Source organism: Myotis nattereri, assembly GCF_964212035.1.
Source record: "Myotis nattereri genome assembly, chromosome: 2".
In the NCBI taxonomy this organism is placed as follows: domain Eukaryota; kingdom Metazoa; phylum Chordata; class Mammalia; order Chiroptera; family Vespertilionidae; genus Myotis; species Myotis nattereri.
Window position 1 is genome coordinate 60,143,574 of NC_138076.1, and position 25,820 is coordinate 60,169,393.

The following is a 25,820-nucleotide window of genomic DNA, read 5'->3' on the forward strand; positions in this document are numbered from 1 at the left end:
TTAGCTGCAACTTAATAACTAGCTTTAATAGCAAAGAAAACTTAAATATATACGTATCTAGCTATGTAAGTTAAATGTTAACATAGATTATATTACAGTAAAATTGTAGCTACTTTCTATTGACTGAGGGCAAATGCCAGCTCTCTATTTAGACCTAGTTTGTGATTACTTTGGGCTAATGTTTCTGCTTCTAATTTAGAGTGTTTTGCTTTTTGAAACTTTCCTTCCCAAGATTAGCTCTGGTATAATGCCATTATAATACGTTTTCCCAGTCACCTGGGTCATTAGCATGAAATTGGCCTGATTTTTAAGTTTAATTTGGGTAAAAACTATAAGGTAAATTAAAGTAGAATTGATAAACAGATGGTAATTAGACATATGTACAGAAATCCATTTTAAAATCCAAAAGTAGCTGTATACTTGATTTTAGTCTCTATTTTGCTTATATAGAAAAATGATCAAATTAAAGGTCTCCTAAATATTCTGTGACATTTAGAAATGCATTGAGGGTTTTTCCCCATCAGTCCCAATTTTTATTAGAAGTAATTTTTTTCAGCAACTCTTTTTTTAAAATGTATTTTTGTTGATTTCAGAGAGGAAGAGAGAGAAACATCAGTAATGAGAGAGAATCATTGATTGTCTGCCTCCTGTATGCCCCCTACTAGGGGGATTGTGCCCATAACCCAGGCATGTGCCCTTGACTGGAATCGACCCTGGGACCCTTCAGGCCACAGGCTGACACTCTATCCACTGAGCCAAACCGGATAGGACTCAGCGACTCTTTTTATTAGGAGGCACGTTACATTGATGCTACCTTTATATAAATACCCAGAGAATATCCTTTTCACAGATTTTTCTGGAACAATTATGAAGGTAATTCAATAAATGAATAACAAGTATAGCAGTTTTTAAAAAGATGGATTTTAATCTTGTGAAGGATTAAATTTTTGAAAGAATTTTCTTTGATAATAAAAAATTTATAGTAGGAATCCTCAATATTTTAAAATGAACTTCCAATATTTTTCTGATTCCAAAATTAATTTTTTATCTTAATAATTAAGCAATTTTTGCTTGACATAAATGTGTTTATTGAGGGAATTTTAAGATGCAGGTAAATGAGGTAGTATCTGGGATTGTTACATGCAGCTGCTCATCTTGGTTATGAGGAAGGAAGGGCATCTAGGAACTGTCACAGAAGCGGTGGCCTTCTAACTTCAGCCATGAATTATTTTGATTTTTTTTAACACTATATTTTTCAGACAGCATCCCAGGGAACCCCACGAGATCAGGGGATTCATCTTTGTCTAGTTCATAATGTGGGTCAGCAACTTTAGCTCCTTGGAATAATGTCACCGTGGGTGACATTAAAAATAACGCCTAGTTCACTAACTTTTCATTTTAGTGCACAGTCTTTGTATCCGATGTACCTATGAAGGGCAGAAAATGCCCTTGTACAATATTGGATGAAATGGGAGGACAAAGAACCTAAGTGGTTGATTTCTCCCAATGTCAGTGATAAAGCTAAGTCACAATATTAACCTTAGAACACATATCTTTTATAGATTTGGAATATGGTTTCCTTTTGCTAAGAAATGAAATTCTTACTTGTTTGTAATATTAAAGGAAATGAGGTACAAGTATTTTTCAAGCCTAAAATCATCTTGCTGAAAATAAGATTTGTTAGAGTTCTCTTTGATTAGTCTGTGATATGCTGATTCACGTCATGTTTTACTTCCAAGATTCTACACACACACAACCAATGGAGTAACCATGAGTGCTCCTTTGAAGTGTAATTGTTCTTAGCAAAAACAATTATTCTGGAGTTCTTGTTGTAGAACAGTTTGTAACAGGAAAGCATGTGTAAATATACTCCAAAGAAAAATTTAGCAACAGAGTTTCCCATTCCACAAGGAAGTCCTGGGGACTCAGACCAGGCCCTCAGAGGTTGCACAGACGAGTGTGACCCGACTCCTGTCCCTGAGGACTTTTGAGAACTCAGTTGGGGGATAAGATCACACAGAGACTGGAAATGGGGTCTGAGAGACCAAAACCAACTACAGTGATGTTTCCAAGGATGGAGAGATTAATGTGGCCAAAAGGGCAAGAAAAGTCTTTGTGGAGAAAGAAAGTGGTTTCTTTCATTGTCATTGTTTCGAGATGTGAGATGTCGTTGATGTCCTCATGAGATTTGCAGAAGCACCTCAGGTACCTGTGGTGTGGAGGTGCCACCCATTGTTCCCCAGTTTATTACTTCTCTGAAGGACACTTGGGAAGCAAATGTGGCAAAGGTTTCCAAGATTTTGTTAGTGCTTCCTTTTGAACATGTCGGCAGGGTTTCTGTGGATAAGCACACATCTAAATTGTGAATGAAGAAAGATGTTTTTGTTTGTTGACCTTGGAATGTCTAAAGCCAGGTTCTTAATAATAACCAGGTATAAATCTGCTTAAATCATTCCTACTGCTTTTCATTTTGTATTCATTCAAGTTCCATGTTCTAAAGGCCTTGTTCACCTCTTATATGTGCTACATTTCTTCTCTAGAATTTGTTCTTTCCTTCTTCCTGACCGATTTCCTGCTTTTATGTTTTCTTGGACTGTGTGTCCTTTTCCTGTCTTCTTGGCGTCGGCATATTCCACTGTGTTAGACGTGACTTAAATTATTGTTGGGTAGAATTCACAAGGACCTCACAAGGCATAATTGTGTGAGGTTATTTGAAACTTGGTTATGTCGGATTATGTTCCAGGAACCTATAATAGTGATCTGCTTATGATTCCTGCTTATCTTCTTGAAAATAGAGTATCTGCATTTCAGGTTGCATTAAGTACTTCTAAATGTCTTGCTTATTTGCCTCACCAAATCTTCACTTGAGACCCATGCAGTTTCAATTACAAAAGGTAGGTTACCTACGTGTACATTTTGTTGATTACTTATTAAAAGTAGCACTCTAAAAAAAATCATACTTTTTTTAAGATCTAAAACTAATGCTGACGCCATGCGTATGAACATAATAAATTAACTACATCAATTTGAGTACTTCTACGGCTCTCTGAATTTGCAAGGCCGTGGAGTTAAAAGGCTAGCTGCAGCTGGTGAGTAGTGGCGGTCCTCATTCATCTCAACTTCTCTGGGGTCAAGTGGCTCTCAAATAAGAGAAGTCTCTTTTCCATTCCTGTTTCCACTGCCCTGCCCAGGGCTCACCTCCCACCCCTTTCCAGAAGCTTTTGGCATTAACTTCTTAGTTTGCCACTGAGGAATTTCTCAGACCGAGGCTCTTTGGCCTATTCTGTCTCTGCCAAAATGTGTAACTTGGATTCTTCAAGTACATTCTTCTCTCTCCTCCTTCTTTGCATTTGTTCATGTGTTCTCCCCAATTCTGCCCAGTGAAACCCTGCTTTTCTTTCAAAATCTAGCTCTTATGCCTCTTCCTGCATGAGGTCTTCTGATCCTTCCAGAAACTGTAATCTGTGCTAGTGGCATAGTGTTTTTTAGGGTTTATCATATTGATATTCTGTGGCCGTATGTATGAATCTCTCCCCCCCCCCCACTGCCCCCAGGAGAGCTGCTGTATCATATAACTTATTTTTATATTCCCTATAGCAGGTAGCATGGTACCATACACATAAGAAGCACTTCGTAGAGAGTTTTTAGATTTAATAAAGTTTGTGAGGCCCAAATGTACCAGCACACATAAGGTGGCCACGGCTGGAAGACCACAGTTAGCTGTCTGCTTCTGTCTCATCTTTGAAAGATTACAAAATTGTGATAAACCCTTTACTACCATGTGGTGGTTCTCATTCATTTCCTATTTCAATTTAAGAAATACATCTATTAGAATATCTGGAAGATCTTTTTTCTCATTTAACATTATTTTAATAGCTTGTTCATATAACTTTGAGGTGTGCTTAATCTGAACTAAGATACTTGCCTTCTTTTAGTCCATATTTTCTTAAAGCTGGTAATAGACTAGTAAATCTAAAAAGTTGGTAAAATCTGTGATGTTAACTAGATGCACACATTTTTTTTTTTTTATGTAGCAATCCAAGCAAAAGAATGTGGGAATGTTGAATGAAATGTCAACTTTTTCTTTCTCCCTCCTCCAGCATTGGAATGGGAAGAGGACAGAGTGGTAAAGAGGCCAGATGATTGCTTAAAATCACCCCTTAGATTTCCACAGCACTTGACTAGCAAAATAAGCTCCAGCGAAACTTTCTTAAGCAATTATCTGAGGGAATTGTAAAATAAGCTGTATAGTAAAGGGGCTGCTTAAGTAAAGGTCATATTCAAATTTGAATTACTATAAAAGTGCCTTGAGTTATTTATAATTAGAATATCCAAATTATAATAGATTATGAACATTTATGTAGGACTGTGTATTCATGTTATCTATATTTTTCATCTAATTTAACATTGCTTGAAATACTATCAAGTAAATACTTAGAAAGCAAGTATTTAATTAAATTTAATTAATTAATTAATCAAATTTTTATTGAAGTATAGACATATAACATTATATTCGTTTCAGGTGTCCAACACAATGATTCGATATTTGTATATATTGTAAAGTGATCACCACCGTAAGTCAACTTAACGTCCATCACCATACATAGTTACGGATATTTTTTTTGGACTGGGTTGTGTGGCTTTATTAGAGAGAGCCAGGATTACAAAGTACTTAAGGGTTGGCATTAGGGCCCTTCTTGTTGCCAAAGGTGGGCACAACGTTGACGAAACTGTCTGTTGTATTGCATCTGCTGCTTGGCCCAACCAGTCTTCTTCTTTTTCTCCTTTATGGCCATCGTGGGGATCTGACCTCTTACTTTTCCAGCATGGGCCAGGACACCATGGACTTGACATCCGAGCATGTGTCCGGCTACTTCCAGAGTGGACAGAAACTCCACCTCACCCTCTAGGGGCATGCCTGCCAAGAGCACGACTTGATCTGGAGTGAGGCCCTTCAGCGAGGCTACATGAGCCTTGATCTGGCCACAGTCTCCTGGCCGGCCACCTCGAGGATGTGCAGCTCCTGGGTGCGCACGAAAAGCTATTTGTTGGTGACTGAACTGTGGCTTCTCCAGATTTTTTTTGTGTGTGAAGAGAATATTTAAGATCTAGTCCCTTACAACTTTAAAATATGCAATATTGTAGTATTAACTCTAGTCACCATGCTGTACATACATCCCCATTACTTAATTTATAACTGGTAAAATAGATATTTGAGAAAGATTTAAAGGCCACATCTTAGATTAATTAACAATAAGGTTTGAACTAATAGCTAAATGTATGTCTTTAATTTCTTTTTCTTTTTTGCTAGGATTCTCTTCTCCCTTGTTCACTTGGCAGATTCCTACTTACCTCCAGGGCCCAGCTCAGATGCCACTTGATCCATATAACTGTCCCAGATTCATCCCCTTCTGGTCTGAGAAGTAATTGTCTCTCCATCTGGATTCTTATTTAGATTGGTTTTTCCACACCTTTCATTACAATTTTTCTTAACATTCTGACTTCCCAGTAGACTGTAAGGATAAACACTCTGGTGTTCTAAATACTACATGTTGGGGCTAAGTGTTGACAGTGACAAAAGCTATCTATCACTCAAACTCTGATTGAATTAAAAACTGGGAAATTAATTAAAATGAATTTTACTAAATGATTTATAAGTCAGTCTTTGTCAAGTCTAACATTTTATGATTCCAGGAGAAATATAATTTTTAGTATTTTTAACAATAATGATGATGATAGCAATAATAAAAATATAGTAGTCAACATTTATAGGCATTTCATTATATTCTATATACTATGATTTATACATATGCTTATTTAATTTTGGCACCAGCCTATGATGTTGTCAGTGTTATCACACTGACAGATGTGGAAGAGATAATGTGACTTACACAAGGTCACATAACTCGTAATTGACAATTTTTGAACCTCGGTCTAGCTGGTTTCTGAGCTTATCTGTCAGCCAGTTGGAAAGGGGAACAGAACAAGAAGCCTCCCGGGGCATTTATTTACCAGGGTTGGTAGCTCACAAACCACTGAAATAAGAATAAATACTGCCAGTTAAAAGAGATATTCATATATTAATTCCTACTGTCTGAAGGAAGAAGCCACAGAGGAGGTCTGAAGGAGGCTGTGTCTGCCTCATCTCCACTCCTGTTCTCCGCAAGTTTAAGGTCTGGCCCAAGACAGGCCTTTGATCCAGCCTGTCCCCATCCCCTAAGCCAGAAGCAGCATCCTATTCTGAAACTACACGGTGTTTTTATTTTTATGGCTCTTATTTTCTATCTGTGTTGCGGTGTCAGGAGGATAATAAAATGGGATTCTGTTTGAGCTGAGGTCCTCAGTGCCCATCACTCTCATGGTCCGAAGCACAGTGCCGCACCTCCTAAGCAGGACTTGCTCTGGGCAGGGTGAGGAACGAGGTTTGGGAATGCCAGCTCAGCACCCACCTCCAGCCTGTCAGTGGGCTGCTGAGGCTGACAGGAGATTTGGAAATAGGAGATGATGAGGCTAGTGTGCCGTCAACCCCCCATCCCAGTGAGAAGGTGGCGAAGAGAGCCTCACATGTGTGCCCTGGAGCTTGGGAAGCAAGGGGACCGTGTGTTAGTCATGCCAGAGAAATCTAAAGGGAAGGAGCTGGCTGATACAGCCAGTGACAGAGGAGAGGATGTAGATGGGGAGGAACTGTTTCCCCCTGCAGGAGGTGTTCTGTGACATTGTAAGCGACCGTCCAGAGAAGGTGCATTCATGCTTGTCAAGAATGAGCAGTCAGCTTTGATCATCTGCACAGCAAACCAACCAGATATTTGCAGGGCAGTTATGACTGCCCATCAGTTATTAGGAGGCTGGGGAGATCTGCTGTCTAAAGGGAGAGGGAAAGTGAGCCTGCCCTCCTGCCCCAGACACACGGCAGGCTCTGTGCCTGCAGCAGGCTGAGCAAGGGGAGGCAATGCTGAACTTTGAATGAAGTCCAGACTTTGGATTTTACGTGGACTGGGTATTTAATTACTGAACTGAGGCTATTTTTAGGGACTTTTTTTATTATCCAATACCTGGCACACAATTTGGGCCTGTTTTAGATTTAATCCTAGGCCAGAGGAAGATGTAGCCTGACAGAGTAGGTTTCTAGGGGCTCACGAAGGGGAAGACATTGCTTTGTGTCTTTTGTGTATTGCTCTTACAGCGTCCTGAGTCTTATTTTTTCTCTCCTGGACATTAAATTCCTTGGCTGTGGGAGCTTGGAAGTTAGAGAGAAGTGGGTTCTTTGTCATCAGGTCTCAGTTGTCTTTGCAAATGATGTAGAGCTGAGCACCCATTTGTTCAATGCATATTTATTGAACAAATGCTAGGTTTATAATATTAAGCAAAACGTGATCTTTAAATAAAAAGAAGTACAGTGATTCCTCTCCCCCCCTTCCCCAACATAACCTTTTTATTTTAAGGTAGTTTTAAATTTATGGAAAAGTTACAAAGATAGCATGGAGAGTTCCTGCACACTTGCCCAGTTTCCCCTATTGTCAAAGTTTTACTGTAGTATGGTGCCTTTATCACTACTAATGAACCAGCGATTACTTTGTATTTGTACAAATTGTACTTCCTACGGTATGAGATAATACAGGAAAGAATGCCACAGTATTTATTTCAAAGAGTAGCCATTTTGGTTTCTGGATCAAGATTTTGTTCTTAGTGTTTGTTAAGCTTCTTCATGAGTTTGCTTTCTACAAGCAATATGCTTCCTAATTTCAGTTATAAATAAAAAAGGAAGTAGTTATGCTTTTCTTTAAAATGATTAAGGAGGAACTTGATACTTAACGTGAGCTGCTGTTTTCTTTAATCCCTCATGGAGTGTGTCACGTTGCTGCCAGAAATAACGTGAATTAAAAGTTAAGACTTTTTGGTTCAGGTGGTTTTGTATAAAACCATAAAATATCAGGAAGCAATCAAGTAAAACTTGTTAACCTAAGAAATTTTCCTCTTTCTCTAGCCCAGCCTTTATATCCTTGATCCAAACAGTGTGGTCTTCCTCCCAGAATAATTGCAAAGAAAAGAAGCCAATTAATGTAAGAAAAATACTCAAAGCCAAATAAGGTGATTCACACTTTGTCACTGTTCGCCAGAACTGCATTTGGTGGTCTGTTATTTAATATTTATGTGTTCACAAGCACAGTTTAACCCTACAGTAAACAATGCTGAGATTAGAAGTACTCTGAATAGGTATGCCTATGTAAAAAATGGCTTAATAAACTTATTTTTGAGGATAACTTAATCACATGTCAGGGAAATTTTATCTAATACTTTTTCTAGTGTCATTGGGACTTTTTCCACCATACCTGCCACCAGGGCTGGCTGTGATTGGATGTCTTATGTCACTCCAAACTCAGTATGTCTAAAATGAATTCAACTTTTTAAGTCTTAGCTATTTCTCTTGACATCCTCTTTTCAGTTTATGGCAATAATCCAGTGACCTAGCCCCAAACCTCATATTTTACCTTTGATTTCTTTTCCTTTCTACTTCTGTATTAAAAAAACTTCACATTGTTGGCTTTGAATGCATTTCTTCTTTCCACTTCCAAGTCCTTGGTTTAAAGCTTGAACACCTCTTATCTGAATTATTGACACAGCATCCTAATTGGCCTACCTTCTTTTGTTTTCTGTTCCCCGACACACACATACTACACTCCTACTTCTACCAGGCCACACTCACCTTTCACATCCCCTCTACACCCTTCCCGCACAGGAAGCAAATGTGCGCATGTGCACACATTCCTTTGATTGACCTAACTCATGGTTAGATTAATGTTCCTAAAGTACTGCCATTCATTTTAGCATAGTACAGAACTCTTAATGGATGGCTCCTCGTGCTGGTAGGATATTGTCTGGGCTTCTCAGTCCAGCTTTGTAGGCAGTTTACCTTTTATTTTGCTTTGTGAGAACTCTCCCTCTGCCAGCCCTAGGTTTTTGTACATAGGAGACTTACGTGCTCTTTATTGAGACTTCTAAGAATGTCAGCTGTTTTTGTGGCATCATCCAGAACTCATTCAGGACTTTCCATGGGCCAAAGCCTAGAATCCTCCTTATCTTATGTCAAAACCAGAGAATACATCCAGGCAAGCTGATTGATTCGTGCTTAGCCTTATGAAAATTTATAGGATAAAATAGAGTGAATATTGCAAATGCAGATAGTGCTTTTCTAAAAATATGTTTTCATTGATTTCAGAAAGGAAGGGAGAGGGAGAGAGAGATAGAAACATCAATGATGGGAGAGAATTATTGATCTGCTGCCTCCTGCATACCCCTGGGCATATGCCCTGACCGGGAATATGCCCAACCACTGAGCGACAACGCTCAACCACTGAGCCATGTCGGCGGGCAAGGTAGTGCTTTTTGATCCCTAACAGTCTTAAAAGACTAAAAGACTCTATAAACATTCTGTGATTAACTGACTTAATAAATAGGGGCTGTTACTCTAGCTTCAAATAACAGTTTCAGCATTGTTCTATTAAAACCCTTTGGCCAAGTGGTTCCTGCCACTGAGGCCTTTTGAGAGAAGTCCTTTCCCCCAAATGTTTGTGAGTTTGAGAGGGATTCTAAGGGCCTTTATTGATATATTATAGTTTGTGTATAATTATATCAATTATTAGAGGCCCAGTGCACAAAATTTGTGCACTGGAGGGGTGTCCTCCCAGCTCAGCCTGTGCCCTCTCATAGTCTAGGAACCCCGTGATCGATCACCCCCCACCCCCAGAGGGAGGCCCCGCCCACCTGCCGCAGCCCACTGGTTGGTGGCCTGGGCTTCCCTCTGCAGGGTGATCATGGGGCAATGGCCAGGCCCTCGACCAATAGGGTCGCACCCGCCTTGGCTGGCCTGGCACCAGTGGGTGTCATAACATGGTTGTCTGCAAGGTCGTTTAGCTGTCTGGTCTAATTAGCATATTATGCTTTTATTATTATAGATAATATTTATACTATTAATTGGATTTTACATAAGATCTCCTGCTTCATACTAAGTGGTACCTAGCTCTATTTCATTATATTACATTGAAAAGGTGGAAAGAATAGTATAGTGTATATTATTTCATTTTTTTGGTATTGTGTATTTTATTTCACTATAATTATTGGCATTGGAAATTGAATTATTGCCATATTTACCACCTGCTTGCCTTTAAAGCTCTGTAAAGCAAAGGAACAGGTTTGGAGAAGAGAATCATTTAAGTCATTTGTTGTAAAATCTGTGGCACAATGTGAGGGTGCCTTTGTCTTCATCTGATACAGCTTTTGCCGCTTGGATCTATGGTTTGTGTGAAGCATCTGGCATTTGACATGGGTTGAAATATTTTTTACTGTACTTAGAATGTAGGGTGTACATTTTCCCCTTTGGTATTTCTAAGATAGTTATTTTCACTTTTTTTTTTTTTTGCATAGTCCTCACCTGAGGATATTTTTGCATTGAATTTTAGAGAGAGTGGAAAGGAGGGGGAGAGACACATAGAGAGAGACATATCAATTGGTTGCTTCCTGCACATGCTCCCAAAAGGGGCTAGGGACTGAGCCTGTAACCAAAGTATGTGTCCTTGACCAGAATCGAACCCAGGACCCTTCAGTCTGTGGGCCAACACTCTATCCACTGAGCCAAACCCACTAGGGCTACTTTCACTTTTAATTTTCATATACTATCTCTGAAAGAAAAAAAAGACAGGTGTTTAATAGTTTGGTAACCAACTCTAGATTTGCACATCACGTAGCAGCATTCTTTGGAGCCATGTGCCATGAACCATCTTCTTAAGCAAATATAGCACATGTAGAGTTTATTTATAGTTTTGACATCTAGTCTTCATTGGCTCCTACTTTATTTGGGGCATAACTCACTAGGGTTATGGGTTTCAATATTTAAGGGTCAGCTGAGGAGAAGGAGATTATCATGTGTGTAGTATACTGAGGTGTGTCCACACTTAAATTATGCATTATGGTGGGTGTGGTTTAGGCAGACCATAGAAGGACAGACTGAAAGCATAGGGGCCTTTAGTATGAAAGGAGGAGACAGGCATAATATAGAAAAGCTTTGAAAAAATATTTAAATATTACTAACTAGAGCCAGTATCTACTGAAGGATTATCAGGTGCATGCACTGTGGTAAGAGCTTTATATATGACAGCTTATTTAAACCTCACAACAATTTTCTGAGAGTGTTGTTATTTCCTTTGTACTAAATAAATAGCCGAGTTTTAGGGCTATGGGAAGTCAGGGTAAAATAAACAAACATGAATTTGGTGAATGTATGTAAAACTCCTGACGTTAATTAAATGCTTTATAACTTCCGTGAAATGGATCAGAACATTTAAAAGTTTTGCATTAAGATTTATTTTCTCAAGAGGTGATAGCAGGTCAAGTATAAAGTGACACTACTATCTTAACATCCTAAGTTTAGAAGGAACTTTTGTAGCTATCTAGAAAAAGGTTTGCATAATTTATCAATTGATATTATATAAGTGTCTAAAAAGAAGCTGGGATTGCAGACAACATTCACCAAATTTTTGAAGGTGCTTGTTGGCAGCAAAATGTTAATCTGTTAAGGAGATTTTTGTTTTTGTTCCATAAAATTGTGTCTAGGATTTTGTTTGTTCTGTTCTGAAACTTCTCCAAGGATCAATCTGAATCATACTGTGCACTTCAAACTTAAGTGAATTAACCCAATTTGCAAAAATTCAAGAGGAGCCCAGATACTTTAAATTATCTATTAACCAGAGTATATTGAAAGGGAGAAAAACCCTAATGAGTATGTTAAAACAAATCCACATTGGAAAAGAATTGAATGTTTGCTAAGACAACTGATATGGAATTACAAAATAATTGTGAACCCAGTCATTAAATTAAAGCAGTTGATCAACTTCTTGACAGAAGTGAAAACACACTGTTTAAACATTAATAAAAAATTTAAGATTTGGAAAAAAGTACATATTTATTATAGAAAAAAATTAAAACAAAGTGACCAAAGAGAAAAATAATTGCCCATAACTAGCCATCACTATACTTAGAACATTGGTAAGATTCCGGTATGTACTTTTCTAGCTTAAAAATACACACACATAAGAGTATAATTATGTCCACACACATTTATATATTTGTAATAAACATGCCCAAAATTATGTTAAAACAATTAAATTTACAACAGCATCAAAAAGAACAAAATATTTAAGGATAAGTTGCACAAAAGAAGTGTAAGACTTGTACACTAAAAACTATAAAATGTCACTGAAAAGCAATAAAGAAAGTCTAATAAATGGAAAGTCATCTATATTCATGGATTAGAAAAATTAATATTGTTAAAATGGCATTGTCAAGTGGATCTACATAAAACAATGCAATCCCAATCAGAATTCCATCTGGCTTTTTTGCAGAAATTGGCAATCTGATCCTAAAATTTATGTGGAAAGGGAAGGGATCCAGAAATCTGAAAACAATCTTGAAAAGTGCAAAGTTGGAGGACTCATACTTCCTAATTTCAAAATGTACTACAAAGCTGCAGTAGTCAAGTCAGTATAATACTCACATAAAGAGAACAGAATTCAGAGTAAAGAAATAAAACTTTACATTTATGGCCAGTTGACTATAGACAAGTGTTCAATGACACTTCAATGGTACAAGACAGTTCAATGGGGGAATAATTATCTTTTCAACAAATGATTTGGGACAATAGTATAACCATTTGCAAAAGGATGAGTGTAGATGCTACCTATTTCATACCATACACACAAATTAACTTCAAGTGACTCATAGGTCTAAAGGTAAGAGTTAAAGCTGTAAAACTCTTAGAAGGAGTAAATCTTTATGACTGGATTAGTAAATGATTTTAGATATGACTTTCAAATGACAAAGGTCAAAAGAGAATATTGAAAAGTTAGACTTCAAGGACACATTTGTAATACCTTAACCAATAAAGAAATTAAAGATAAAAAAATCAATAAAATATATTTAAAAAAAGAAAAGTTAGACTTCATCAAAATGAAAAATTTGTGTGCTTTTACAATTAAGAAGTGAAGGGAACCCTAACCGGTTTGGTTCAGTGGATAGAGTGCGGACTAAAGCGTCCCTGGTTCGATTCCAGTCAAGGGTTTGTACCTTAGTTGCAGGCTTGATCCCCAGCCCTGGTCGGGGTGTGTGTGGGAGGCAGCCAATTGATGTGTCTCTCTCACACCAATGTTTCTCTCTCTCTCTATCTCTATCTCCCTCTCCCTTACACTGTCTCTAAAAATCAATGGAAAAATATTCTTGGGTGAGGATTAAAAAAAAAAGTGAAAGGACATTTTACAGAATGAGAGAAAATAGTTACAAATCATATATCTAAAGGGACTTATAACCAGAATATATAAAGAATTATTACAACTCAATTACAAAGACAAATACTCCAATTAAAAATGGGCAAAGTATTAGAATGACATTTTTCCAAAGGAGATATGCAAATATCCAATAAGCACATTAAAAATGTTCAACATCATTTGCCATTAAAGAAATGCAAATCAGAATCATGAGACACTACTTGACACCCACCAGAACAGCTATAATAAAAAAGGCAGATTATAACAAGTGTTGACAAAGAAGTGGAAGACTTTGAGTCCTCATACACAGTTGGTGGGATTGAAAATGGTGCAGCCACTATGGCAAACAGTTGGGTGGTTCCTCAAAAGGTCATAGTTGCCATATGACTCAGCAATTCCACTCCTAGGTATATATTCAAGAGAAATGAAATGAAAACATAACTGCATGCAAAACTGGTACATGAATGTTCCTAGCAGCATTATTCATAATAGCCTAAAATGAAAACATCCTGAATGTCCCTTAAGTGATGAATAGATAAACAAAAGTGGTGTATCCACACAATGGCATAATTATCCTATATAATAAAAGGCTAATATGCAAATTGACTGAATGGCAGAATGACTGGTCACTATGACACACACTGACCACCAGGGGGCAGGCGCTTAATGCAGGAGCTTCCCCCTGGTGGTCAGTGCACTCCCACAGGGGGAGTGCCCCTTAGCCAGAAGCTGGGCTCACACCTGGTGAGCACAGTGGCAGTGGCGGGAGCCTCTCCTGTCTTCCCAAGGGGAGCGGGCCTAAGCCGTCAGTCAGACATCCCCTGAGTGCTCCAAGACTGTGAGAGGGCGCAGGCCGGGCTGAGGGACACTCTACCCCCTGCCGCCCCGAGTGCATGAATTTTGTGTACGGGGCCTCTAGTTTTACAATAAAAAGGAATGAGTTTTTGAATTATTAATCATACTACAGCATAGATGAACTTCCAAAAGTGCTAAATTAAAGAAGTCAGTCACAAAAGATCGCATGTTATATGACATTATTTATATAAAATGTGCAAAATAATCAAATCTATATAGGGATAAAATAGGTTTCCAGGACTGGAGGAGTCGGGGAAGGACAAGGGTATAGAGATGTGACTGGTAATAGATATAAGTTTCTTTTTGGGGTATTGAAAATGTCCTAATTTTGGGTAATGGGGCTGGTTGCACAACTTTATAAATATAGTAAACACCAGTGAGTTGTATGCTTTAAAAGGCATATTTATGGTTTGTATGTGATATGCTCATAAAGCTGTTAAAAATACTGTAGTTTATTTTCTGATATTTCCTAATTTGTTCCCTCTTTCTCTTTGATCTGATCCGTCTGTTTATTTTTTCTCTATTTTACCTGTTCTGCTCAAGTTTGCTTCTGTGCCCAGGAGTTTCTTATCGTTGTGAGTACCTATCTATAATAAAACCATAATATGCAAATCGACCAAGCTGCTGAACTGCGGGACGACTGTCCTGACCATCTTCTGGACAATGCCAAGTCTGTGAGGGCTGCTGAGGCCGCCAGGGCTGCGAAGGCCTACTCTTGCACGAATTTCGTGCATTGGGCCTCTAGTCTTGAATACGAGTCTTGGGGGAGCAGTTTCCAGAGTGTTTGTGGGCCCATCCCACTTGCCTGGTATTGGTATTGGAGTAGACAGAAGCCTTCCAGTTCAGTTGCTGCTCTCCAATTGGCCAGCCAGGCTTTCAGTGAGGACCTGATGGCTGCTCTGGCCCCTCAGTCACCCTATTGCTTCCCTTTCTTTCTTCCCTCAGAGGTACAGGGAATGTGCGGGTCTTGTAGGTATATGTGATTTGTACCAAAACATTTGTATTTTGGAATTCTTCAGGATACTTTCTCACCTAATTTTGTTGTGGCATTGTCCATGGGTTCTGGTTGTTCTCTTTAAATGTGTGTCCATTGCTGCTTCCATCTTTCTAGAGTTCAAAAGTATAATCTTTCAGACATACTTGAGGAAGAGATTTGGAAGGAATTGGTCTGACTGAAACAGAGGATAGCCTTCTGGAGCTTAGGGAAGAGCCTGTGGTGTATTAATCCTTCTAAATCCAGAATCTAGCATAGGCTAAAGCAGGGGTCCTCAAACTTTTTAAACAGGGGGCCAGTTCACTGTCCTTCAGACCATTGGAGGGCCGGACTATAGTTTAAAAAAAAACTATGAACAAATTCCTATGCACACTGCACATATCTTATTTTGAAGTAAAAAAACAAAACGGGAACACATACAGTATTTGTATTTGCATGTGGCCCATGGGCCGTAGTTTGAGGACCCCTGGGCTAAAGCATTAATTAACACCCAGCTAAATATTAGTCAATTAACTAAAAGTGACATAGAATTTATATTTAGTACCCACTTACCAGTGTTGACATAAATGGGATCTGGAAGAGTGTTTTCCTTCCTTACACATGCAGATCAGAAACTGCTGAAGTCTTAGTTCAGCTACTCAGCTATGTTACCTGCCTCACTGTATCAAGAACTTGTAAAATGCTAACATCATTGTAAGTTTCTAGTATCCTAGATATTGATGATCTAGGTTGCTTGGGTTCCACATGCACCTGAGTGAGTGTTGGTAGACCCTTAATTGACACATAGGTTCTGGGTCTATGTCCCAGAAGTCCATGGTCTTAGATTTTTTTTTTTTTTTAACCAAGACCCACATGTGGTAAACAAATCACATAATATGAGATAAAGTCATGTCATGCAGGACCTTTCAGTCTGATAGAGGGCAAACTGCCTGGTCTTTCTTAAGCTCGCTTGTTTCTCTAATAAATCAGTTTTGTTTATTCTATTCTTATTCTCCTAGGAACCATAGAAACTTGGTAAATAGAACTATATATTTTACACAAGTGAATTCTCTCAAGGCTCTCCTGTGTTCTGAAACTGCTTCTGGGCTGCCTTGGGCCAGCTCTGGTGATATGCCAAATCCTGCTGATCCCTTTATCCTCATCATTACTTCCCTTCCTGTGTTTCATTTCCTTGGTACTCTGTGTTTTGCAGCATTTAGTTTTATGAAATTGTGCTGAGATAGAAATGAAGGACAGAGGCATAAAATGTGCTGTTCAAGACAACGCATTTATTTGTGTTGTAACAAAGGCCTGCAAGGCTTTGACTCAGAGAAGTTGAGTTGGGTGGAAATTTGAATACTTTTGCCATTTTTAAAATCCAGATGATACCCAATGATTTTGGAACTAAGTATAAAATGTAAATAAATTTAGGAGTACGGAGTGGCTGTGAGCCTGATTAGAGTTACAGCTCTGGGTTGGACTCCTGGATGGATTTCATAACAGATTCTATTGAGACACATGTGTCAAATCAGCTTGTTAAAAAGAAAAGGAGCATGTAGCATCACCCTCACAGTTGGATGCTTTTAGACACTGCAGCTGTTCCAAAGGCCGGGGTGAACGAATTCAATTATGGTTGAGAAACCTATCGCCCTATGTTAGTACTTGTCATGAACATCCCTCTTACAATAATGATAGCTGGGGGGGGGGGGGGGGAGATGTGCAAGGATTACAAGTGGCTGTTTTTATTTTCAATTAGCAAAGGAACAAAATATCCCAAAATGGCATTTATGCTTTTAAAGGGAAATGAAGAATTGTAATCTTGGTATGCCATGCTTGAAATGTATTGAAACTTCCTTTATTTGATTCACTCTTTGGAACTGTGCCTAATTTTGTATATAGTGTTTAATTCAACTTTTTAAGTAAATGAGTTTTTGGCTTAAAGTTTTTCTATTTAAAAAAAATCTTAAATACTAATAGAAGATGTTTACAGTAAAGTTTACATAATATAAAGTATAAAAAGTGAAAAACAACTTTCCTTTAAATTTTCCTTCCCCTTAGGAAATTACAAGTGATGTATACCCTTCTAGACTTAAAAATGCATATATATGATTTATTGGAGATGAATTTATTAAATTATTTTGTAAAAATTGCATCATGCTATTTATACTGCTTTGTACCTCTGTTTTTTCACCTACTAGTTCATGAAATTCTCTCCATATAGTGAGAGTTTAACAAGCTGAGTTCTCCCTTTTTGTATTTATAAGGGTATTCACTGTTGGCCTGTATGTAAGAAAGATGTCAGGAAGAAAGAAACCTCTCCAGATAGTTTGCCCTTCTCTGTCCCTAGTTTGAATAGATGTGCCAGTGCCTAAAAGTCATTCAACAGCTGTCAGAATAATTGCACGGCTGCTGGTGACAGGGAGGAGAGCAGCAGCTGGCAGACAAGGGTAGCCACCCCATTGCTGAGTATGGGAGGAGGGACAGTAGATGGACATATTTATGCTATTGTCCCATTTTTAACGCCATGCTTTTCCCTTAGGTGTTTCTTTTTATGGTCATAAAAATGGTTTTAGTGAAATATTTTCAAACGTGAATTAGATAAATGAGAGAAGAAAAGAGTTACTCATAGAACCTCATTGCCCAAGCAAATTCTTGTTAACAGTGTGTTCTAGTTCTTTTTTTAATGCCCTCTGGTAAATGTGCTGTTAGAACTAGCACTTCGCTTCTGTGATCTTCCTCACTGAAACTCATCACCCCAGTCTAACCATGAGAAAAGCATCAGAAAACCCCCAGTAAAGGAACATTCTACACAGTGGCGGATGATTGGGCCTCAAAACTGTGAAGGTCATCAACAACAAGGAGAGTCTGAGAAATCGTCACAGCTGAGGGGAGCTTAAGGAGACTTACGTGACTATATAAAAGTGGTGTATGGAAGAGATCCTGGAACAGGAAAACAGAAGGACATTTGGGGAAAGCTAAGGACATATGACCAAAGCATGGACTTTAGTTAGTAATGAAGTATCGATATGGGTTCGTTAATTGTGACAAATGCACCATGCTAAAGGAAGATGTTAGCAATAGGAGGAACTGAGTTTGGATTTTATGTATGTATATATGTATGTATGTATGTATTGTAATTGTATTTTTACTTAAGGTTAAGCATGTAGCATTTTATTTATTTTTATTTAAAAAAATCTTTATTGTTGCCCGACTGGTGTGGCTTAGTGGTCGAGCATCCACCTATGTATCAGGAGGTCACGGTTCATTCCTGGTCATGTGCCCAGGTTGGAGGCCTGATCCCCAGCAGGGGGTGTGCAGGAAGCAGCCAATCAATGATTCTCATCATTGATGTTTCTGTCTCTCTCTCCCTCTGCCTTCCTCTCTGAAATCAATAAAAATATTTTAAAAAATCTTTATTGTTGAAAAGTCCCCCTTTCCCCTCCATTGGCCCCTTCTAGCCCACCCCCACCCCAGGCCTTCACCACCCTATTGTCTGTGTCCATGGGTGATGCACATATGCATACTTGGGTTGATCTCTTCCCACCTGCCTTCGCTCTGAGATTTGACAGTCTGTTCCATGCTTCTATTTAAATGCTATACTACCTTTGCATCTTTTCTGTGAATCTAAAACCATTCTAAATAAAATTTAAAAGTGTGTAGTTACTGTATTCTGTATATATTGTTTTATATTTTGTTTTTTTTTATTGTGTTGTCTTTAAAAAATTAGTGATTGTTTACTATTTCTCAGAATGAATATGTTACAACTCATCTATTTCTTTCATGTGGGATATACATTATATAAATTGTTTCTAACAATTAGTAATGCTCTGATAACAGCTATATCATTTATTTGTGTGTATATATATATATATATACTTAATATATGTATATATTTTTAATCTTTATTGTTGAAAGTATTACAAATGTCTTGTTCCCTCCTCTCCCCTTCATTGATCCCTTCTAGCCCCACCCCAACCCCAGACCTTCACCACACTATTGTCTGTATATATATAGTTAATATTCTTATTAATTTTTAGAGATAAAGAAAGGGAAAGGGAGAGAGAGAGGAGCCTAAGATGTGAGAGCGAAACACAGGCTTGAACCCTGACTGGGAATTGAACCTGTTGCCTTTCAGTGCAGGGGATAGTGCCCAACCAACTGAACAACACTGGCCAGGACTGCAGAAATATATATTTCTATGTTAATTTTTTGAGAAGAGAATAGATTCTTAAAGTGGAGTTACTGGTCAAGTTGAATGAAGATAGTACACATTTTGCCCCTTTGTTTTACTGTAAGATTACTCTAACTTACAGTTATACCACCAATGTGTATGTAAAGTGCCTGCTTTCACTGGACCTCCTCCAGCATTGCTGATCATCTTTTGTTTTAAAATCCCTTTCAAAACTAGCATCTTAATAAGAGGTAATCTGTATTTCTTTAATTACTTTTGAATTGAAACATCTCACCCTTATCCTTATCTTACTACTTCTGTTAAGACTTATCTGTTCACATCCTTTATCCCACTTGAATTTGTGTTTTTATTGCCAATTTTGCTTGAGCTCTTTAAATAGCAAACATAAAATCTTTAATAGTAAACACAAAATCAGCTGAGATATTGGATGTCATAGTACTCCTTTAGAATGATGATGTGCAATTAGGAAGAGGAAAAGTACAATTTATTATGACAAAGTTTGATGTAGTTGAAATTTGCATCATAAGAAGTTTAAAAAAATACTGTGTAATCAAACCATCGTTTTGTAAATAAGATTAATACAGTGTTATATGCCAAATATAGCTTGATAAAATTGGAAAGTAAAACAAGTAATATAAGTAATTTCCTTTGTGCATGGGCAAGTCTTTTGGAGCAGCATGTGAATTTTGGAAATGTTGGGGTGTTGAACAAAATTATTCACACTTCTTGCTTTTATTTATCAAGGTATCTACCAGATCAAAATTAGTAGGCTTTTTAACCTTATGATAATATGTAGAAAACCCACAAAATCTTATAGAATGTAGTTTAAACAATATAAATAACAGAACCTATAATAACATTTTGTTTAGTAATGATGAAAAACTAGTTGTTGGCAAATGATTTTATTATACCTATGAAATGAGAAGAAATCATTTTTTTAAAAAATATATTTTATTGATTTTTTACAGAGAGGAGGGAAGAGGGGTAGAGAGTTAGAAACATCGATGAGAGAGAAACATCGATCAGCTGCCTCTTGCACGCCCCCTACTGCGGATGTTCCTGCAACCAAGGTACGTGCCCCTGACCGGAATCGAACCTGGGACCCTTGAGTCCGCAGGCCGGCGCTCTATCCGCTGAGCCAAACCGGTTAGGGCAAGAAATCATTATTTTAATGCTCTCTCCCTCACCAAAAGAATCCAAAGCTTTTCTCTGAAATATAAAGTGAGTAATGATGTGAAGCTGAAGACGTGGTGGCAGATGAGGAAATGAAAATGCAGTGACCTTGGGTCTGTGATACCCGGCCATGCGCAAGAGCAGGTCGTCACCCGTGGGTAACAGGCGGTCCAGTCTCCTGGTTTGGTGTATTTTGGATCTGCATGCCTGGAACAGGCCTGAAGAGAGGGGCCCTGGAGCCCACAGGCTCACGTTCTTTCCCCATGACTGCAAATGCCAGGCATACTCTGAAACTGACTGCGCAGCTCACTCACCCGGGCCTGGTGACTGGCATGCCTCACAGCTTCCTCTCGTTTTATTTGGGCACAGAAGTTCAGAAGGCCTCTGTGTGTGTGTGTGTGTGTGTGTGTGTGTGTGTAACTTGACCTCTCTGTGAGTTGTTTTCCTCTTTGGGGCTTAAGCAATATCATGATTTTAGATATAAAAGCCTCCAGTGTCTCCCTCACTTTTACATTCCTTGTAAATTTTACCCTTTGTCCTGTGCTCACCTGAGTTAAACTACATATATAAAATAATTTATTAGAAATCTTTTCATCACAGATCATGATACCTGTATGTGGTGTGTGTGTGTGTGTATGTGTTTGTGTGTGTGTGTGTGGCGTGGTGTATACATGTTTTACTAAGGGTGGAAGATCACATGGAAAATGATTTTCAAAAGTAAAATTGTATGTACCAAATAAAATACTGGTGTTTGGAGTTAGGCTGACAAAAGACCTTTTAAATGGGGAATGTGAACAGAAAGTTCAACTTTAAATACCTTATCCTTTTTTTTTTAAGCCATTAGCCAAGAATGGAAGTACTTATATTTACAGTCATTGTTATATAAATGTCTGGTTCTTTTAGTAATGTAATGGTGAAAAGTTCTATGAAATGCTTTTGATTTTTTTTAGCAAAATCTTAAGAGCAGAGGAACGTGAAGGTGTACACCTGGAGTCACTGGGGTGAAACCCTTGCAGTCTGCCACAAGCTCTATAGTACTTTTAAGCCTTGCTGTACATTAAAAACAAATTCCTATTTTAGTCTCTTCTATAATACTGTAAAAAATATTTGGAGTATCCCTTAGTCCAGCCGTGGGCAAACTACGGCCCGTGGGGCCCCGTTTGAAGTGAATAAAACTAAAAAAAAAAAAGACCGTACCCTTTTATGTAATGATTTTTACTTTGAATTTATATTAGTTCACACAAACACTCCATCCATGCTTTTGTTCCGGCCCTCCCGGTCCAGTTTAAGAACCCATTGTGGCCCTCGAGTCAAAAAGTTTGCCCACCCCTGCCTTAGTACTTATTTAAGAATCTCTTTGCTTTTTAACCTGGTGAGATAAGCTGGTACTGTTTAAAACTCTTATTTCAGGAAGGTTTTTCCCTGCAGGCGAATTTAAACTTTATCTTTTAAAAACAGTCAACAAGGTCTAAAAATGTTTTAGACCCCTGAGCAGTAGTACTTTTAGGTCAATTCTGTTACCCTCCCCCCTCCTTTGAGACAGCTGTTGAGAAAATAAAAGGTTGAGATATAAACCCCATTAGTAGCATTCATGCCTGAAAGAAAAATGTGCTTTATTGTTTTAGTATAATGAATGGAACAGCCTGTGGGTCTGTGCTGACTTTACCTCTGGAGGTGTGAGATTTGAAGCTTGTGATTTTTAATGAAGGAAACTGGATTAAACATTGACCCTTTACATAAATTATAAGCATGTGAAATAACACTGTGGAAAACATTGCCTGGAAGCAGGAACTACATTAATAGCAGGTCATGAGACAAATGAGGTGCTGTGTTGGCAAGCCCAGAGCCCATGGTTTGCAAAAACCATCTGATCCTGTATATAACTGAGGACACTTAAACAAGCCAGCCAATTAAAATGGGAGGACCAAAAAACTAACTGATTCTGGAGCCATGATACAGAGCGAGGTGTCATATCCGCCCCCTCCCTCTCCCCAGTGGATTGTGAACTTCATAAGCTGCTTATAGGTTTGCTATTTCTAGCAACACGAGGCATTATATAAATAGCCTTTGATAGTATATAGGTATCTATACTAATAAAAGCCTAGGTGGCGTCACAAGATGGCCACCACAAGACGGCTGCCACAAGATGGCCACGCGCACAGCGCAGGTGGGACCCGGGGGCCACTCCACGCAGTGAGGCCTGGGGGTCCTATGGCTCCGCAAGGTGCGGAGGAGGCTGGTCCCGGTGTTTCCGCCACCTCGTGCAGAGGAGGTGGGTCCCTGCAGAAGAGGCAGGCCCTGGCAGGGGAGGGCAGTTGGGGGTGATCAGGCCGGCAGGGGAGGGCAGTTGGGGGCCATCAGACTGGCAGGGGAGCAGTTAGGCGTCAATCAGGCTGACAGGGGAGCGGTTAGGGGACCATCAGGCTGGCAGGCAGAAGTGGTTAGGGACAATCAGGCAGGCAGGCAGGTGAGCGGTTAGGAGCCAGCTGTTCTGGATTGTGGTAAGGATGTCTGACTGCTGGTTTAGGCCTGATCCCTGTGGGATCAGCAGTCAGACATACCCTAAGGGGTCCCAGATTGGAGAGGGCGCAGGCCGGGCTGAGGGACACCCCCCCCCCCCCCCCCGGCCACGAATTTCATGCACTGGGCCTCTGGTTTTATATGTTTGAGGAATGCATTTCATATTATTACTTGTGAACTTTACTACTCACTTTTAAAAAGCGTGGAAGAGGTCTTCTATTGTAAAGCCAGCTTTGTACACATCATCCTGTGCCTAAGGTGGAGAGTCACTGGGAGAAGCAGTGGTACTTGTGTTCTTCTCAGGCCTAACCTTATCACACTGCCCAATAGGTACAGACCAGTACATGCACTGGCCATCCTGCGATCTCTTTGGATTTCAGAGAAATTCTACTCTTGTTTTTTTTAAAAATATGTTTTTATTGATTTCAGAGAGGAAGGGAGAGGGAGAGAGAGGTAGAAACATCAAGATGAGAGAGAATCATTGATTTACTGCCTCCTGCACACCCCACGCTTGGGATCAAGCCCAAAACCTGGGCATGTGCCCTGATTAAGAATCAAACTGTGACCTCCTGGTTCATAAGTTGATGCTCAACTACTGAGCCATGCCAGCCAGGCTCTACTCTTGTTCTTAAAGAAAGACTACTTTAATACTTAAAGGAACAACAATATTCTTTTCAGAAAATATATTAAAATATGATAAACTCATTTTTAAAGTATTTTTTAAATTGATTTCAGAGAGGAAGGGAGAGGGAGAGAGAGAGAGAAACATCAACGATGAGAGAGAATCATTAATTGGCTGCCTCCTGCCCGCCCCCAACTGGGGACCGAGTCCACATGTGCCCTTGCCCGTAATCAAAACTGGGACTCTTCAGTCCGCAAGCCGACACTCTATCCATTGAGCGAAACCATCCAGGGCAACTCATTTTTTAATTTACACTTCTAGATGCAAATTTTTGCATTTAGCACCTGCACTCTGTAAATGGTTGTTGGTATATTTGGCAACTTCTCTACTGAATGCAATCATTTTGAAGGCAGTGCTTTCCCTCCCTTGTCTACTCTCACAGGTCTAGCAAGGTTTTGCACATATGAGATGCTCAATAATGTTTGTTGAATGAAATTAGCTAGTTGCAGCCCTGTTCCTATTGTTGTTTTAACTCAAACACTATGTTAGGGTATTGAAAGCTCAGCAGCGTTGTTCCCAGTGTTCAGATTCATTGGGAAGAGCATATTTGGCTTGATTTATACTGAGAAATAAAACTTGAACCCAACAAAGCAATAAACTGCATATTTTTTTAATTTTTTAAAAGATTGCCTGGCAAATCTGGCTTCTGTTGTATTTGCAATATGAAATATAGTTATTTTTGTTATTTAATAATAAGGTGTGTATTCTAGCAAGTATTTGGCAGGTTGGTGGTTTTTTTCTGAGCACTTATTTTTTTCTTCTTTTCCTTATTTTAAAAAAGTTATCACAGCTGAAACATCTGGCAAACTGATTTAATACACACAGACGAATCACCACTGTTTTTTCATGAGTGGCAGTGCTTTTGATGACTTCTTGTGTTTAATAATGTCATTTCTTCTTTATAATTCACAAGGGCCTAGCAATATCTAAAATTCATGGAATCTAATCCCTGGTTCTGCCAGGTCTGGCTTAATAAACAAGAAAGTAATATGGTAATATGAATTTGAGCTGAAAATAAATGGGTCTGGGTTGACAGTAAACTTGTGTTTACTTCTCTAAGATAATTATACTTGTCCTATGTTCCTCATAAGGTAATTTTAAGAGTCAACTTAAAATTAGTTGAAATAATTTATATAATATTGGGAAGTCTACATTTGGTAGATTTGGCCTATGCCTAGCAAGCCCAGTGGGCAGTATTGGGTAGTATACTGTGTGGTGAATCTAGTACAGCAAAGGATATCTATTGATTCATACTTGTAAAATGTTTAGAGCAGGGCCTGGCACACAATAAGCCCTATATAATTTTATTATATACATTTTAAAAACCAAGAAAATATTAATTATTTAGTAAAAAGGTCATTAAGTGTAACATTCCAGAGACCAGTTTAGTAGAGTGAGGATCAAAAGTAAGAAGGCAAGGGTTTCAACGTGTATAAGGAAAGATGATCCATTTCGTTTTCAGAGAGTTGGGCAGCTAAGGGCAGGAAAAGAAAACCTATGTGGTGGAGTAGTGAGATTAAGCAAAGGCTGTACATGTGGTGGTGGTGGTGGTGGTGGTGGTGGTGTGTGTGTGTGTATTTTTAAATTTAAATATATATTTAAGATGACAAAAAAAGATGAAGCCCATGGTGAAGAAATGAGTGGAGGTCTTAAAGAAAAGGATATATTGAAAAAATTGGAGTCCCATCTCCCAGGAGGAGAAATGGATTAGGGGCTCAGTAAAGGCGAAGGATTTACTCTAGAAAAGAGAAGGGACACCTGCAATACTTAGAGGAAAGTATGAGATGATCGATATAGTGACAGTGAAATACTGAAGTGAAATAGAAGCACATGAAAGAACTTATGTGATCTCACAAGTGCAATAAATTAAAAGCGGATTGTCTGCTGTGGGGACCTGCTCTTTGTCTTTGGATTAAGAGTACTGGAGAATAACTGAAACTATAGGAAATGTAGACATGAGAGATGTGATAGAGAATGAATTTTGGTAATGAAGTAGAAATAAAGTATGAAGGAGAATATGGTGATATTTATGATAATATTTGCAATATGCTGTTGGGATTTTTAAATATAGTGATTTTTAGGCTGATTATAGGTACATTTTAAAACACAGTC

General features: G+C 38.6%; 1 protein-coding gene and 1 pseudogene across 3 annotated transcripts in view; one reads left to right on the forward strand and one right to left on the reverse strand.

Annotated features, from left to right (window-relative positions):
• The window catches only part of TBC1D4 (TBC1 domain family member 4), a 195,151-nt gene that overhangs the window by 61,501 nt on the left and 107,830 nt on the right, over positions 1–25,820 (forward strand). The window lies entirely within an intron of this gene.
• LOC308511677 (ubiquitin-like FUBI-ribosomal protein eS30 fusion protein) lies at positions 4,673–5,439 on the reverse strand (annotated as a pseudogene). Its single transcript has 2 exons — positions 5,353–5,439; positions 4,673–5,041 (listed from the first exon to the last, which is right to left on the reverse strand). The product of its transcript is annotated as a ubiquitin-like FUBI-ribosomal protein eS30 fusion protein (transcript).